Source organism: Bubalus bubalis, chromosome 4 (genome assembly GCF_019923935.1).
Source record: "Bubalus bubalis isolate 160015118507 breed Murrah chromosome 4, NDDB_SH_1, whole genome shotgun sequence".
Classification (NCBI taxonomy): domain Eukaryota; kingdom Metazoa; phylum Chordata; class Mammalia; order Artiodactyla; family Bovidae; genus Bubalus; species Bubalus bubalis.
In genome coordinates, this window is record NC_059160.1 from 38,277,590 (window position 1) to 38,291,984 (window position 14,395).

At 41.8% G+C, this 14,395-nt stretch overlaps 1 protein-coding gene across 5 annotated transcripts in view; it reads left to right on the plus strand.

Moving 5' to 3' along the window:
* Positions 1-13,600: 13,600 nt before the first annotated feature.
* Positions 13,601-14,395, plus strand: part of CCDC91 (coiled-coil domain containing 91) — a 394,145-nt gene continuing 393,350 nt past the window's right edge. The window contains exon 1 of one of the 5 annotated variants that reach the window (XM_025283437.3): positions 13,601-13,825. The gene's annotated coding sequence lies outside the window, so the exon portion shown is untranslated. The remainder of the gene's footprint in view (positions 13,826-14,395) is intronic. The other 4 variants (XM_044941290.2, XM_025283433.3, XM_044941291.2 and 1 more) reach the window with 4 other exon arrangements.

The following is a 14,395-nucleotide window of genomic DNA, read 5'->3' on the forward strand; positions in this document are numbered from 1 at the left end:
ACTGAAGGCCAAACACTCTAGAGCACGTGCTTCAAAAGAGAGAGGCCACTGCAATAAGAAGCTTGTGTACTACAACTAGAGAGTAGCCTCTATTTTTCACAACTAGAGAAAAGCCTAGTGAATTTGCCAAAGAATTCAGATATTTGAGATATGTGGAGAATATAGTAGCTCTAAAGATAGTGGTAAGAGGTGGCAAGAATATGTAGAAGAACTGTACAAAAAAGATCTTCATGACTGGGATAATCATGATGGTGTGATTACTCACCTAGAGCCAGACATCCTGGAATGTGAAGTCAAGTGGGCTTTAGAAAGCATCACTACGATCAAAGCTAGTGGAGGTGATGGAATTCCAGTTGAGCTATTTCAAATCTTAAAAGATGATACTGTGAAAGTGATGCACTCAATATTCCAGCAAATTTGGAAAACTCAGCAGTGGCCACAGAACTGGAAAAGGTCTGTTTTCATTCCAATCCCAAAGAAAGGCAATGCCAAAGAATGCTCAAACTACTGTACAATTGCACTCATCTCACACGCTAGCAAAGTAATGTTCAAAATCCTCCAAGCCAGGCTTCAGCAATACGTAATCCATGAACTTTCAGATGCTCAAGCTGGATTCAGAAAAGGCAGAGGAACCAGAGATCTAATTGCCAACATCCACTGGATCATCCAAAAAGCAAGAGAGTTACAAAAAAACATCTATTTCTGCTTCATTGACTATGCCAAAGCCTTTGACTATGTGGATCACAATAAACTGTGGAAAATTCTGAAAGAGATGGGAATACCAGACCACCTGACCTGCCTCTTGAGAAATCTGTATGCAGGTCAGGAAGCAACAATTAGAACTGGACATGGAACAACACACTGGTTCCAAATAGGAAAAAGAGTACGTCAAAGCTCTATACTGTCACCCTGCTTATTTAACTTATATGCAGAGTACATCATGAGAAATGCTGGGTTGGAGGAAGCACAAGCTGGAATCAAGATTTCTGGGAGAAACATCAATAACCTCAGATATGCAGATGACACCATTCTTATGGCAGAAGAACTAAAGAGTCTCTTGATGAAAGTGAAAGAGGAGAGTGAAAAAGTTGGCTTAAAGCTCAGCATTCAGAAAACTAAGATCATGGCAGCCGGACCCATCACTTCATGGCAAATAGATGGGGAAACAGTGAAAACAGTGGCTGACTTTAGTTTTTTGGGCTCCAAAATCACTGCAGATGGTGATTGTAGCCATGAAATTAAAAGATGCTTACTCTTAGAAGGAAAATTATGACCAACCTAGACAGCATATTCAAAAGCAGAGACATTACTTTGCCAACAGAGGTCCATCTAGTCCAGGCTATGATTTTTCCAGTAGTCATGTATGGATGTGAGAGTTGGACTGTAAAGAAAGCTGAGCGCCGAAGAATTGATGCTTTTGAACTGTGGTGTTGGAGAAGACTCTTGAGAGTCCCTTGGACTGCAAGGAAATCCAACCAGTCCATTCTGAAGGAGATTAGTCCTGGGTGTTCATTGGAAGGACTGATGTTTAAGCTGAAACTTCATTACTTTGCCCACCTGATACGAAGAACTGACCTCTTTGGAAAAGACCCCAATGCTGGGAAAGATTGAAGGCAGGAGGAGAAGGGGACGACAGAGGATGAGATGGTTGGATGGCATCACTGACTCAATGGACATGAGTTTGAGTCAACCCTGGGAGTTGGTGATGAACAGGGAGGCCTGGTGTGCTGCAGTCCATGGGGTCGCAAAGAGTTGGACACGACTGAGCAACTGAACTGAACTGAACCGAACTGAAAGGTAGTGGGATAGGATTGTTGTTGCTAAGCAGCACGGATGTTCTACAGTAGGATAATGAACAATTGAGAGTGAATAACAGGAAACTGAAAGTCATGTGGGAAGTTGAATGGGCCTCTTTTTTGCATACAAGCATGGTCTCATTTCCTGCAAGGGAGGACTAGAGAAAGCTGAGGGCCAAGAGAAGACTTTATGGTTAGAGAGGCTGAATTTTAAAGACGACTAAATTTCAACCAAGATACATGGTCAATGGTATGTAAAGGTGATATGGTAGGATTGCCATGGTAAAATGTTGGTGTGCATGTGTGCCTGCGTGCTCAGTTGCTCAGTCATGTTTGGGTCTTTGTGAGCCCACGGACTGTAGCCTGCCAGGTTCCTCTGTCCATGGGACTTCCCAGGCAAGAATACTGGAGTGAGTTGTCATTTCCTCCTCCAGGGGATCTTTCCTACCAAGGGGCCAAACACACAAAAGTTCAGGGAAGGGAGTAAAAGCTTAAGAAAATAGGCATGCTACACACACACACACACACACACACACACACAAGTATGGCTGCCAGACGGTGAGATCAATATGTTCCATGGGCAGGCCAAGAGGATTCACAGTTTACCAAGACCATAAGGAAGTGCTGGTGAAATAAGCACAGCCACTTGTGTGCTTGGTAGTGCTCCTCTTTAGGGTGAAACTACAGTAAGAGAGATCTTTATAGGCCTCATCTCATTGTTAGCAAAGGAGATGCTAGGACCCTGAAACACTAGAGGTTGGGTGGAGGCACTTAACTACCAGAAGACAAGGGTTCATTTTTATATAGTTCACAATTATTATAATGACTGACAAGTTTGGTATGTATGCCAAGACTTACCGTGTTACCAAAAAAAGTTAGGAGAATGTGATAGCCTTATGGGCAAAATCAATGGGCAGTGATAAATGTAATCACTCAGCATCTACCAGCAGAAAATGCAAGGATGGATAACTGGGAGGCTGAGTGTGGCTGCCATAATAAATGTGCCATGATCTTTGTCCAATTTATAGATCTAAGCCAATTTTCAGACCACAGAACCCATTCATTGTAGTTGTAGGTCCCCATGGGGATTGACCCTGTTATGACCATGGCATGCATATGTGTGTGACTCCCACAGTCTTTCTCAAAAGAGACCAAAGGCCATGCATATTTTAAAAACAGTTGGCACTAAGCTTTAGTTAACTCTGAAACCAGGAAACCTAACATATATACCATTAGGACCTCAGTTAGAGTGAGAGAATACTTAGGGTAGTTGAAAAATGGAGTTCTGTCCAAGGTTTACAACGGGTCCACTGATTGGAACAGAAACTACCTGGCCTGCACAGCCTGAAATATTATCTAGCCCTTTATAAAGTTTGCTGGCTTCAGATCTAAAGGACGCCAGAGTAGTTATCCCTATCATACTATCATATCTCCATTTGATTCACTCATCTGGCTCCTGAAGAAACTGGATGGATCCTGGGAGACAACTATAGATTGTCTCATGCTCAACCAAGGTATCCCTGATCATAGCTACTGTGCCAGATGTGGTATCTTTGTTAATCTAAGTTTGTTGTTGCTGTTCAGTCGCTAAGTCATGTCCAACTCTTACAGTGAATTAATTTAGCCTTAGGAACAAGATATGTAGCAACTGGTTTGATGAATGCATTCTTTTTCATTCAACTCAGATAATGGGATCAAAAACCTTTCAGTGTACATCCACATGAAAAGAATATATATTTAACAAGGCAGTAACAGGAGTGAAATATCAGATAGTGAATGTGAGAGGGACAACACTTGTTCTCCAGTGTATATCATCTCCTTCCTTCTTTGTGGTGGAATCTCTGAGTCTCAGTGGCCTCAAAACTGCAGCTGAAGAGGCCATTTCCCAGCTTCTCTTGTAGCTAGGCATGGCTGGCCAGTGGGATGTGAAATGAAATGATATATGTACCTTCTGTGCCCTAACCTTAAAAAGAGGCATTTCCTTTCCTTCCCCCTTTCCCTTGTTCTGCCAGTTAGAATGTGGATGTGATGGCTGGAGTTGGAGCAGGTATCTTGCTGTTGTTGTTCAGTCACCCAGTTGTGTCTGCCTCTGCGATCCCATGGACTGCAGCACGTCAGGCCTCCCTGTTCCTCACCACCTCCCAGAGTTTGCCCAAGTTCGTGTCCATTGCATCGGTGATGCCATCCAGCCATCTCATTCTCTGACACCCTTTTCTCCTTCTTCATGAGGTTCTCATGGCTGGCCACTCCCTCCTCCTGTGGATCACGTTTTGTCAGAACTCTCCACTGTGACCTGTCCATCTCGGGTGGCCCTACACAGCATGGCTCATAGCTTCACTGAGTTACACGAGCAACTTCACCACAAGACTGTGGTTCCATGAAGGGGCCATGTATCTTAATGTAGGTTAAGAGAGAAGATTTTGTATGGAAGACTCCTGTAGGTTCCAGAGTCATCTGTAGAAAGGGGATTAATTTCTCCTGTGGTGAGAAGAAAAAATTACCCACAGAGAATGGCTAAACCTGAGCAAGAAGAAAACAAATAATGAACAGTTACAGATCAGGTACATTGAAGTAGAGGGACTTTTTGAATTGGATGAACAATAATCTGGAAAGTCAGAGAATCGAGATAGAATTTTGTTAAGGTTGATGGGGGAGTGAATTTCTGTAAAGAGACAGACTCAGTCTCAGATGTAAATTTTAGGGAGTAAATCTAATTGGGAGATAATAAACATACACACATATGTCTTAGATACAGTGATTGTAAAACATATTCAGGTCACTACAGAGTGTTAACAAAGAGATTTTATGCTATTATTATAAAGTTGGGTGAAATGTTGCCTATGCACCTGAGTCACATGGTGATCAAGGATTCATAGCAAAGTACCAGAAAACAAAGAGCACGGAATTATTCATACTCCTCACAACAGGACTCATATAATCCATTTTTAATTCAGAAGTCTTGTTATCAAATATTTCTATAAAATCCTACATTTGGGGTATCTCATAAATCTATATAGATACACTATATATAAATCTAACTTTACTTAAAAGTAACTTCATTAATGTAAAAGCTAATTTCATTGTCACTTAATCTCTAATTATTATCTAAAGGTATGATTGGCATTTGTTAAATTGGTAGAGAAATTAGGCAAAGTACTATATGATGTTGGGGTTTAAGATACACATCTAGCAAAGATTCTGATAAGTGTATTAAAATAATGTAAAAGCTTATAACATGAATAATAGTTAAAACAATGCTTTAGCTGTTTGTTAGTATACTCCCCCATCCTCCCAAAAAAGTTTTTTTTTGTTTGTCGCTTATTGCCAGAAATAGATTTAGACACTGCAGGTTTGATACACTTTGTGCCTTTATATCCTTGTAACTATGCTTTCAAACTTAGAAATTGTCATCAAAGAAAAAAATTAATTAGTGTTTTATTTATAATTTAAATTGTAAGCCAGGTATTCCTGGATGACAGCTTAACAAATATGCAGGTAGAATTGTCTCTAACAGTAGTAATTCTCAGATATTTGGATGATTTTTTCCTATGTGAGGTGTCTTTTGACATAACGACAAAGAATTCTTTTTATCATTAGAATCACTTAATATCCAAACTGAAAAAAATAAATGGAAGGCCCTTCCACCGTTCATATGTAATACTTTGCTTTTTCTGGTCAACTTAAAAAAGTGATCAGACTCTCAGGAGAATGCTGCCTGGGGTTCCACCATGATCTTTCAAACCCCATTTTTCAAACTTCAGAGTTTTCTCTCGATATGTTAATTCTGTGGTGGACCAAAATTTTTGAAAAAGTTTAATTCAAACTCAATTTACCTTAGTTGTAGCAGCTCTGGCATGGCTTTCTGCCCAGAGTATTGCCTGTTCCATCTGCAAAAGTGGTAGAGTAAGTTCTAAGGAAGCAATGTGATAGTTTAATATAGATGTAAAACCTAGGTCATGTTTGGATTTTTCAATATGCATCACATAAAGTAGTGTTAGCAGCCACAGATACAACATTTAATTAAGGATTTGGAATTATGTGAATAATTTTGGAGTTAGAATGAACTCAGAATATTAAAAAATTCAACATTTTTAACGTTTTTATAAAGTTTAATGACCTAATCCTGAGATCTCAGTTTAAAGACCACTGCATTATTGAGGATATTTCGAAGACGAACAGGGGGAGAGAAGGGCAAGGCACTGATTATTTATTCTTTGTCTCCATAATAAACATCATGTATGCAGTCATCTCTGTAATGAGAGTGATTCTTCCTTTAGTTAAATTGAAATTAAACTGTTCCACCTTTGACATGCTTAAGATTGTTAGGATTTCAGACACTTAAGTTGGAGGTCTGAAGGCTGTTTTTCCTACAGAGCTGTGACTACCATGTTTCTTATTGTCTTGGACATGAAAGGTACAGACTCTCTCTGAACTATTTTAACCAATATATATATTATAAACCCAACTGGCTCATCTATGAGAGTCAGTTTATAATATCCATCATACTAATCAAAAAACTTAATTTTAGACACGAAAACCCACTTATAGCATTCATTTTATTGATTAGCGAAGTCTGAAGTGTTAATGGAAGACAGTGATAGCTGAAGCACTTATTCTTGCTGTGTTTGGAAAACAGTCTTTCTGATTAAACACCATCTGAATACTTCTAGTGTGAACTCTAGATTATGGCAACTGACGATCATTAGACGATAAAGTAAATTAAGTAACATATATGAATGCATATCATATGATCTACACTAAAGTATTTTGAGGTAAGGTATAACAAACTAGTGGTGAAGAGCCTGCTTGCCAATGTAGGAGACACAAGAGCCACAGGTTCGATCCCTGGATCGGGAAGATCCCCTGGAGGAGGGTATGGCAACCCATTCCAATATTCTTGTCTGAAGAACTCCATGGATAGAGGAGCCTGGCACACTACAGTCCATAACATGCATGCACACACATAACAAGCAAATTCAAACTGACTTAACATTCCACACAATATTCAACACTGAATATTGAGGATGAGTAGCAGAAAAGTCAAACTATGTTGATTTGATTTGAAGGCTCACGTAAATGAATAATGAATACGGGAAAAGCAAGGGGCCAGAGGAGTGCCTGTTTGAAACTTTTACAGCTTGTAATTTTGCAGCTTGTTCCTAATATTCTTTTGTCTATTTGCAATGCTACAGATCTTTGTTTATTTGATCAGCGTTCCAGCTCCATGTCTCCTTCAATTTTTGGTCACAAGATGACTACCTTCAACAACAAGGACCACATGCTTTCTCATTCAAATCGAGGGTGGAGTAGGAGGGGAGAGGGTGCCACGTCTCACAACCTTGGGCAAAGTCCTGGAGTTGGTGCCCACTCTCAAACCATTTGTTATGGCCAGGGGAACACCATAGGTCAGGACTGATCCAAACTGGATTTATTTTTGGGATAAGGGTTAGGGTTAGGGTTAGGGTTAGTTCCATCTAAATTTCTGAGATATGTGCTACAAATGTAGGAAGAGTAAAATAAATGTCAGGCAAGTGTTCACTACAATCACTTTCAAAGCATGTAAATATATGACAATGATATAATTTTCTCTGTTGAAATGAAAACAAAACAAAACAAAAAACCCAAAACCTTACTCTAAGCATATGTAATAAAGATCCCGACTCTATTTTTGATGTTTGACCACTGACAACTTTCAAGCCTCACCAGTTCTCTCTTGATCCGCATCTGGGAAGGCTGATATGAAAGCCCCGATGCTCCTTCTCTGGTGCCATAGAGAAATTCAGGCTGTAGAAGCCCTGGTGGCCACATGAGAATTTTCATCTTAGAGCTACAGCCTAGCCACCATAAAATGCCCAAGGCTAGTCTTCTCCAACTCCACTACAAAGACATTTTGGATTTGCTCGGAAGGCTTGCCCTGCTCTTTCCAGAAAGTCTCATTATGTGAGCAATAACTTTCATATACCCCTTGATATATGTGTGGTTGAAATCGGAACCAGATTTCAGGTGTGTGTCCATTTCACTTCTGTGGGTGATTGCAATAGCATGTAAGCTATAAGAGCAATAAGTTGTAGTGTTTCATTATTCTTATCAACAAGTGTATCATCTTCTTCCTGAATCCCCTACTTCTTTGAAAATTACCAGGAACTTGGGATATATCTTTTGTTCTTTCTTAATTTTTCTTTTTTCTTTTTTTTTGCTGCCCACCATGCCTTTCAAATCCTCTTTGCCAACTTCATGGCTACTACCTCAACTCAGACTTTCAAAATTTCTCATTCTAATTATTTCATCAGTCTTCTATTATAATAATTGGTTTGTTTTCCCAGTCTTGGCCATTTATTCTCTAATGCCTCCACCTTACACATTGCTCCTGAAGTAATTCTCCCCCAAACTTGCCTAAACAATCCATTAGACTTCCATTAGATTTCAAACTCCTTCAGTTCAGTTCAGTTCAGTTCAGTCACTCAGTTGTGTCAGACTCTTTGTGACCCCATGAATTGTAGCATGCCAGGCCTCCCTGTCCATCACCAAATCCTGGAGTTCACTCAAACTCACGTCCATCGACTTGGTGATGCCATCCAGACATCTTATCCTCTGTCGTCCCCTTCTCCTCCCACCCCCAATCCCTCCCAGCATCAGAGTCTTTTCCAATGAGTCAACTCTTCGTAAGAGGTGGCCAAAGTACTGGAGTTTCAGCTTTAGCATCATTCTTTCCAAAGAACACCCAGGGCTGATCTCCTTCAGAATGGACTGGTTGGATCTCCTTGCAGTCCAAGGGACTCTCAAGAGTCTTCTCCAACACCACACTTCAAAAGCATCAGTTCTTCGGCACTCAGCTTTCTTCACAGTCCAACTCTCACATCCATACATGACCACTGGAAAAACCATAGCCTTGACTAGATGGACCTTTGTTGGCAAAGTAATGTCTCTGCTTTTCAATATGCTATCTAGGTTGGTCATAACTTTCCTTCCAAGGAATAAGCGTCTTTTAATTTCATGGCTGCAGTCACCCTCTGCAGTGATTTTGGAGCTCAAAAAAATAAAGTCTGACACTGTTTCCACTGTTTCCCCATCTATTTGCCATGAAGTGATGGGACCAGATGCCATGATCTTTGTTTTCTGAATGTTGAGCTTTAAGCCAACTTTTTGACTCTCCTCTTTCACTTTCACCAAGAGGCTTTTGAGTTCCTCTTCACTTTCTGCCATAAGGGTGGTTTCATCTGCATATCTGAGGTTATTGATATTTCTCCCAGCAATCTTGATGCCAGCTTGTGCTTCCTGCAGCCCAGCATTTCCCATGAAGTACTTTGCATATAAGTTAAATAAGCAGGGTGACAATATACAGCCTTGATGTACTACTTTTCCTATTTGGAACCAGTCTGTTGTTCCATGTCCAGTTCTAACTGTTGCTTCATGACCTGCATATAGGTTTCTCAAGAGGCAGGTCAGGTGGTCTGGTATTCCCATCTCTTTCAGAATTTTCCACAGTTTATTGTGATCCACACAGTCAAAGGCTTTGGCATAGTCAATAAAGCAGAAGTAGATGTTTTTCTGCACCTCTCTTTCTTTCTCAGTGATCTAGTGGATGTTGGCAATTTGATCTCTGGTTGCCCTGCCTTTTCTAAATTCAGCTTGAACATTTGGAAGTTCACCATTCATGTACTGTTGAAGCCTGCCTTGGAGAATTTTGAGTATTATTTTACTAGCGTGTGAGATGAGTGCAATTGTGCGGTAGTTTGAGCATTATTTGGCATTGCCTTTTTGGGGGATTGGAATGAAAGCTGACCTTTTCCAGTCCTGTGGCCACTGCCGAGTTTTCCAAATTTGCTGGCATATTGAGTGCAGCACTTTCACAGCATCATCTTTCAGGATCTGAAATAGCTCAACTGGAATTCCATTACCTCCACTAGCTTTGTTCATAGTGATGCTTTCTAAGGCCCACTTGACTTCACATTCCAGGATGTCTGGCTCTAGGTGAGTGACCACATAATTGTGATTATCTTGGTCGAGGAAGCAAAACTATTCATCTTGCCCTATCTACATTTTTCCATTTCCTCTGCCACACTTCCCCTCATCATCACCTTTGCTTCCATGATATCTACATACACACTGCTGCTGCTGCTAAGTCGCTTCAGTCGTGTCCAACTCTGTGCGACCCCACAGACGACATACACACTACACAACACTTAAGTCAACAGTTCATATGCAAGGAAATACATATAAAGGTGCATGTTTCTTTGTCTGGAGCACATTTTCATCTCTTCTTAGCTTGGCCAATTCTAATTAATTCTTCAAAATTCATCTTGTGCTTTACATTTTATGAGAAGTACTTCCTGTTTAATTCAGAGTGAGGGAGATGCTCCTCCACATTTCAACAACAAACTTGATTTCAGTGCTTACTATCATCATAGTTGATTTGATCCTCTACATCTTTCTCCAAATTTGATCTTCTTGAGTGCAGGAACTATGTTTCTCATCTCAGAATGTCACAGTCTATTAGGGTGGTAAGTCTGTAGATACATAAATAACAAAGGTAACTAACAATAAAAAAGATGACTTATGGAAAGAGGAGATAAAAAGGCTCACTGTGGAGATATTAGGGCCTTGCTGCTGCTAAGTCGCTTCAGTTGTGTCCAACTCTGTGTGACCCCATAGACGGCAGCCCACCAGGCTCCCCCATCCCTGGGATTCTCCAGGCAAGAACACTGGAGTGGGTTGCCATTTCCTTCTCCAATGCATGAACGTGAAAAGTGAAAGTGAAGTCGCTCAGTTGTGTCCGACTCTTAGTGACCCCATGGACTGCAGCCCACCAGGCTCCTCCATCCATGCGATTTTCCAGGCAAGAGTACTGGAGTGGGGTGCCATTGCCTTCTCCAGATTAGGGCCTTAGTACATTGCAAATGGGAATGAAAAAATAGTAGCCACTTTGGAAAACAGTTCAACTGTTCCTCAAAAGGTTAAACATAGACTTACCACATGACCCAGCAATTCCACTGCTATAAGAGAAATGAAAACATATGTTGATACAAAAACTTGTATATCAATGTTTATAGAAGCATTACTCATAATAGCCTAAAAGTGGAAACAATCCAAATGTCTACCAGTTGAAGAATGGATAAACAAAGTTTGTGAACATGGCTTGAAGTGAAAGAAGCCAGTCACAAAAAACCGCATATTGCATGATTCTGTTCACAGGCCATGTCCTGAATAGACAAACCTAAAGAGACAAAAAAAGTAGATTAGTGCCTGTCTAGGGCATCAGGGAGAAGGGAACAAGAGGAATGGGAAGTGACTGACAAAGGCTATGAGGTTTCTTTGGGGGTGATGAAAATGTTCTGAAGTTGATTGTTGTGATCGTTGCACAACTTTGTGATTATACCAACAACCACTGAACTGTACTTAATAAAAGGAGAGAAAGACTTCCTGGTGCTGGAGAAATCTGGATACACAAATGAATGATGTGAAAAGCAGAGATAGCACGTTTTAGTGAATTAACAAATCTTTTTGTTCAGCAGACTTGACCTGAATCTGCTCTGCCGCTTGGTCAAGTTACCTTTCCTAAGCTTGTATCCTCATCTAAAAAATGAATATATCAGTATAATTATTTCAGAGGATTAGTGTGATGACAAATTATATAACAGATGAAAATATTTAGCCGGGAACAAAGCGAGTGTTCAATAAATATTAGTTTCTATTATTATTATAAATCGGCTCAATATTGAATATTGGATTAGGTGAGACAAAAGGAGCGTGTTATATCAGTGAAAACTCTCAGAAACTTATTTGACATTTGTAGCAGAAAGAAATTTGAGGCACAAAACAATACAAAGATAATTGTATATATTCAGCTTAAGAAACATTTATTAAATTCTTTCTTCTAATCACTAGACACTGTGCTAGATTGCAGAATATAAAGATAAAGGAGAAGTAGACTAAAAGATGTGCAAAGGAGAAGTAGACTAAAAGATGTGCAAATGAGAAGTGGTCCTTGACTTGGTGGTCCAGTACACAGGTAAACAAATAATGTGTAGGAAAGTATCCTATTTCTTATAATACAAATGTTGGTTTTGCACACACCTAAGATGGTGGACAGGAAAAAAAGGGTACATAAGAGGTGACATTCATGCTCAATATTGAAACTGTTTGTTAATCCCTTGAGCCTGCAATTACTGGAAAACTTATTGTTAGGATTCTTTGCTGACATTTTTCACCTCCAATACAGAGCAGAGATGCTTACAGGCTTGATCCACTTTTGTTCAATGGAAAGATGAGAAAAATAATGTCCAAAATGTTAAAGTTCAAAATGTTAAAGAATGCTTGTTATACAATGATCATCAATATTCCAGACACTAATGATTAAATTCCCAGGCTACTTGTCTTTCTTATTTGGCTGTTGACTCCTTGAAGGTAAAATCTTGAGTGTATCTTATGCTCTTTTTGGATTGTCCCAACTTGGCTCAGTAGTTACATTAACAAATTAGTAAATGTTCCCAAATCCCTCTTGGCTTTCCCCGTGGCTTGGTGGTAAAGAATTCACCTGCCAATGCAAGAGTCATAGGTTTGATCTCTGGGTGGGGAAGATCCACTGGAGAAAGTAATGGAAACCCACTCCAGTTATCTTGCCTGGGAAATCCCATGGACAGAGATACCTGGTGGGCTACAATCCATGGGGTTGCAAAGAGTCAAACATGACTCAGTGACTAAACAACAACAAATCCCTATTATGTCAAAATTGGAAGAATCTTTATTAAAAAAAAAATCTATATAACTATGGGTGTCTTCTCTAGCAGCTCAGACGGTAAAGAATCTGTTGGCAATATGGGAGACCTAGGTTAGATCTGAAAAGGAACAATAGCAACAAAACAACTTTATATAACCATGCTTGTTTTCAAATAAAATGGTCATTTTATCATTATCTCTTTTCTTTAGGCGGAGAAGGCAATGGCACCCCACTCCAATACTTTTGCCTGGAAAATCCCATGGATGGAGGAGCCTGGTAGGCTGCAGTCCATGGGGTCGCGAAGAGTCGGACACGACTGAGCGACTCCACTTTCACTTTTCACTTTCATGCACTGGAGAAGGAAATGGCAACCCACTCCAGTGTTCTTGCCTGGAGAATCCCAGGGATGGGGGAGCCTGGTGGGTTGCCGTCTATGGGGTTGCACAGAGTTGGACACGACTGAAGTGACTTAGCAGCTTTTCTTTAAGAGAAACTATTTGAAGGTTTGGTAAACAGGGAGTAACTTGGCAGCCGAAAACAGATTTTCCTTTGAACAGAGATGGCATGTACAGATCTCTGTGATGTGGAGATAAAGCCAAGAACAAACGTAACTCTAGAGCAAAGCTCTTTGGCTGGAGTCATGCAGCAGTGGTCTCGAGAGGCTCTGAACTTGACTGCAACCTGGTGCTGTGAGAGTTCTGATGGTCAAGAGGAGACGTTGTCTAGTCCACTCTTTTCTTGAGCACTTAACTCAGTTCCAGTATTTAGGGTACTCTGTTTGGAAGTGGTTAAGAAATCAGGGCCCGTTCTTCTCGGGACCAGTCCTACCAAGTCCTAGACAGGAGTGCCATTATGGGGATGGTTTGACTTGAATGGGTTAGGCACAGAAACAGAGTCTGTCATTCAAGTGAACAAGAAGCTGTAACCAACAGGAGGTAGCGCCCGAGTCAACCTGTTTCACAGGGAAGCGCTCTGAAGACCACAGGAGCCCAGAGTGGCGGGTCTCGGAAGATTGGGCCTGGGGCTTGCGCTTGGCCTGGGCATACGTGACGCGCCTGTGGGCGTTGAGTGACAGACGCGGTGTTGGGCGGGCCTTGGCGGAAATCAACTTCCGGGGGCAGAGGCTCTGGAAGCCGGGTGGTGAGTGCGCTGTCCCAACGCCTGTTCCTGGGCCCCATTCGCCTAGGTCTGGGTCGCGCCCGGGGGCGCGCGCGTGGCTGTGTGCTGGGGGTGGCTCACCTGGCGCTGTGGGGGAGCAGCGCAGTTGTGGTGGCAGTGACGGCAGGCCGCAGCGGCGAGAGCCGGGGCGCAGGTAAACGGACGCTCGCCTTCTGGGCCTGGGTCTGGGGCCCGGGCCGCACGAGGCCGGCGGCGCGCCCTGAGGCGGCCTGGGCACGGGCGGGGAGCGCGGACGGGCTTCTGCCACCGGCGGGTACGACCCCGGCCCAGGGAGGTCTCGGGCCGGGGAGTCACGGGGCGTGACCCGCCGCGGGCGGGAACTGAGCCTAGCTCCCCAGCGGGCGGTGTCTACCCGTGCTTTCTCTCGCCGGCAAATTTCTGCCCCTGCATGTTCCAGAACCTAATGTTTTCGGAAGTCTACGCACAAGTACACGTGATTACTGTGTCACCAAAGCTCCCATGAACGGTGACTTTGATCCTTGCCGAGTTTTCACCGATCGCGCCTTGTTTAAGTTTTCCCTTTGACTTAAGTACAACAGGGTCCGTCAGACAGTCAACATTTCCTTGTCTTTACTTAGGGCCACAGACTGCAATAAAAGTAGCATTTCAGAGTGAAGGCAGTGGCTGGTAACTTTCCAAGTGGTGAGGCATCTTTCATCCCCTTAAGTGCGCCCCCTCTCCTACAATAAAGATGATTCTTCCA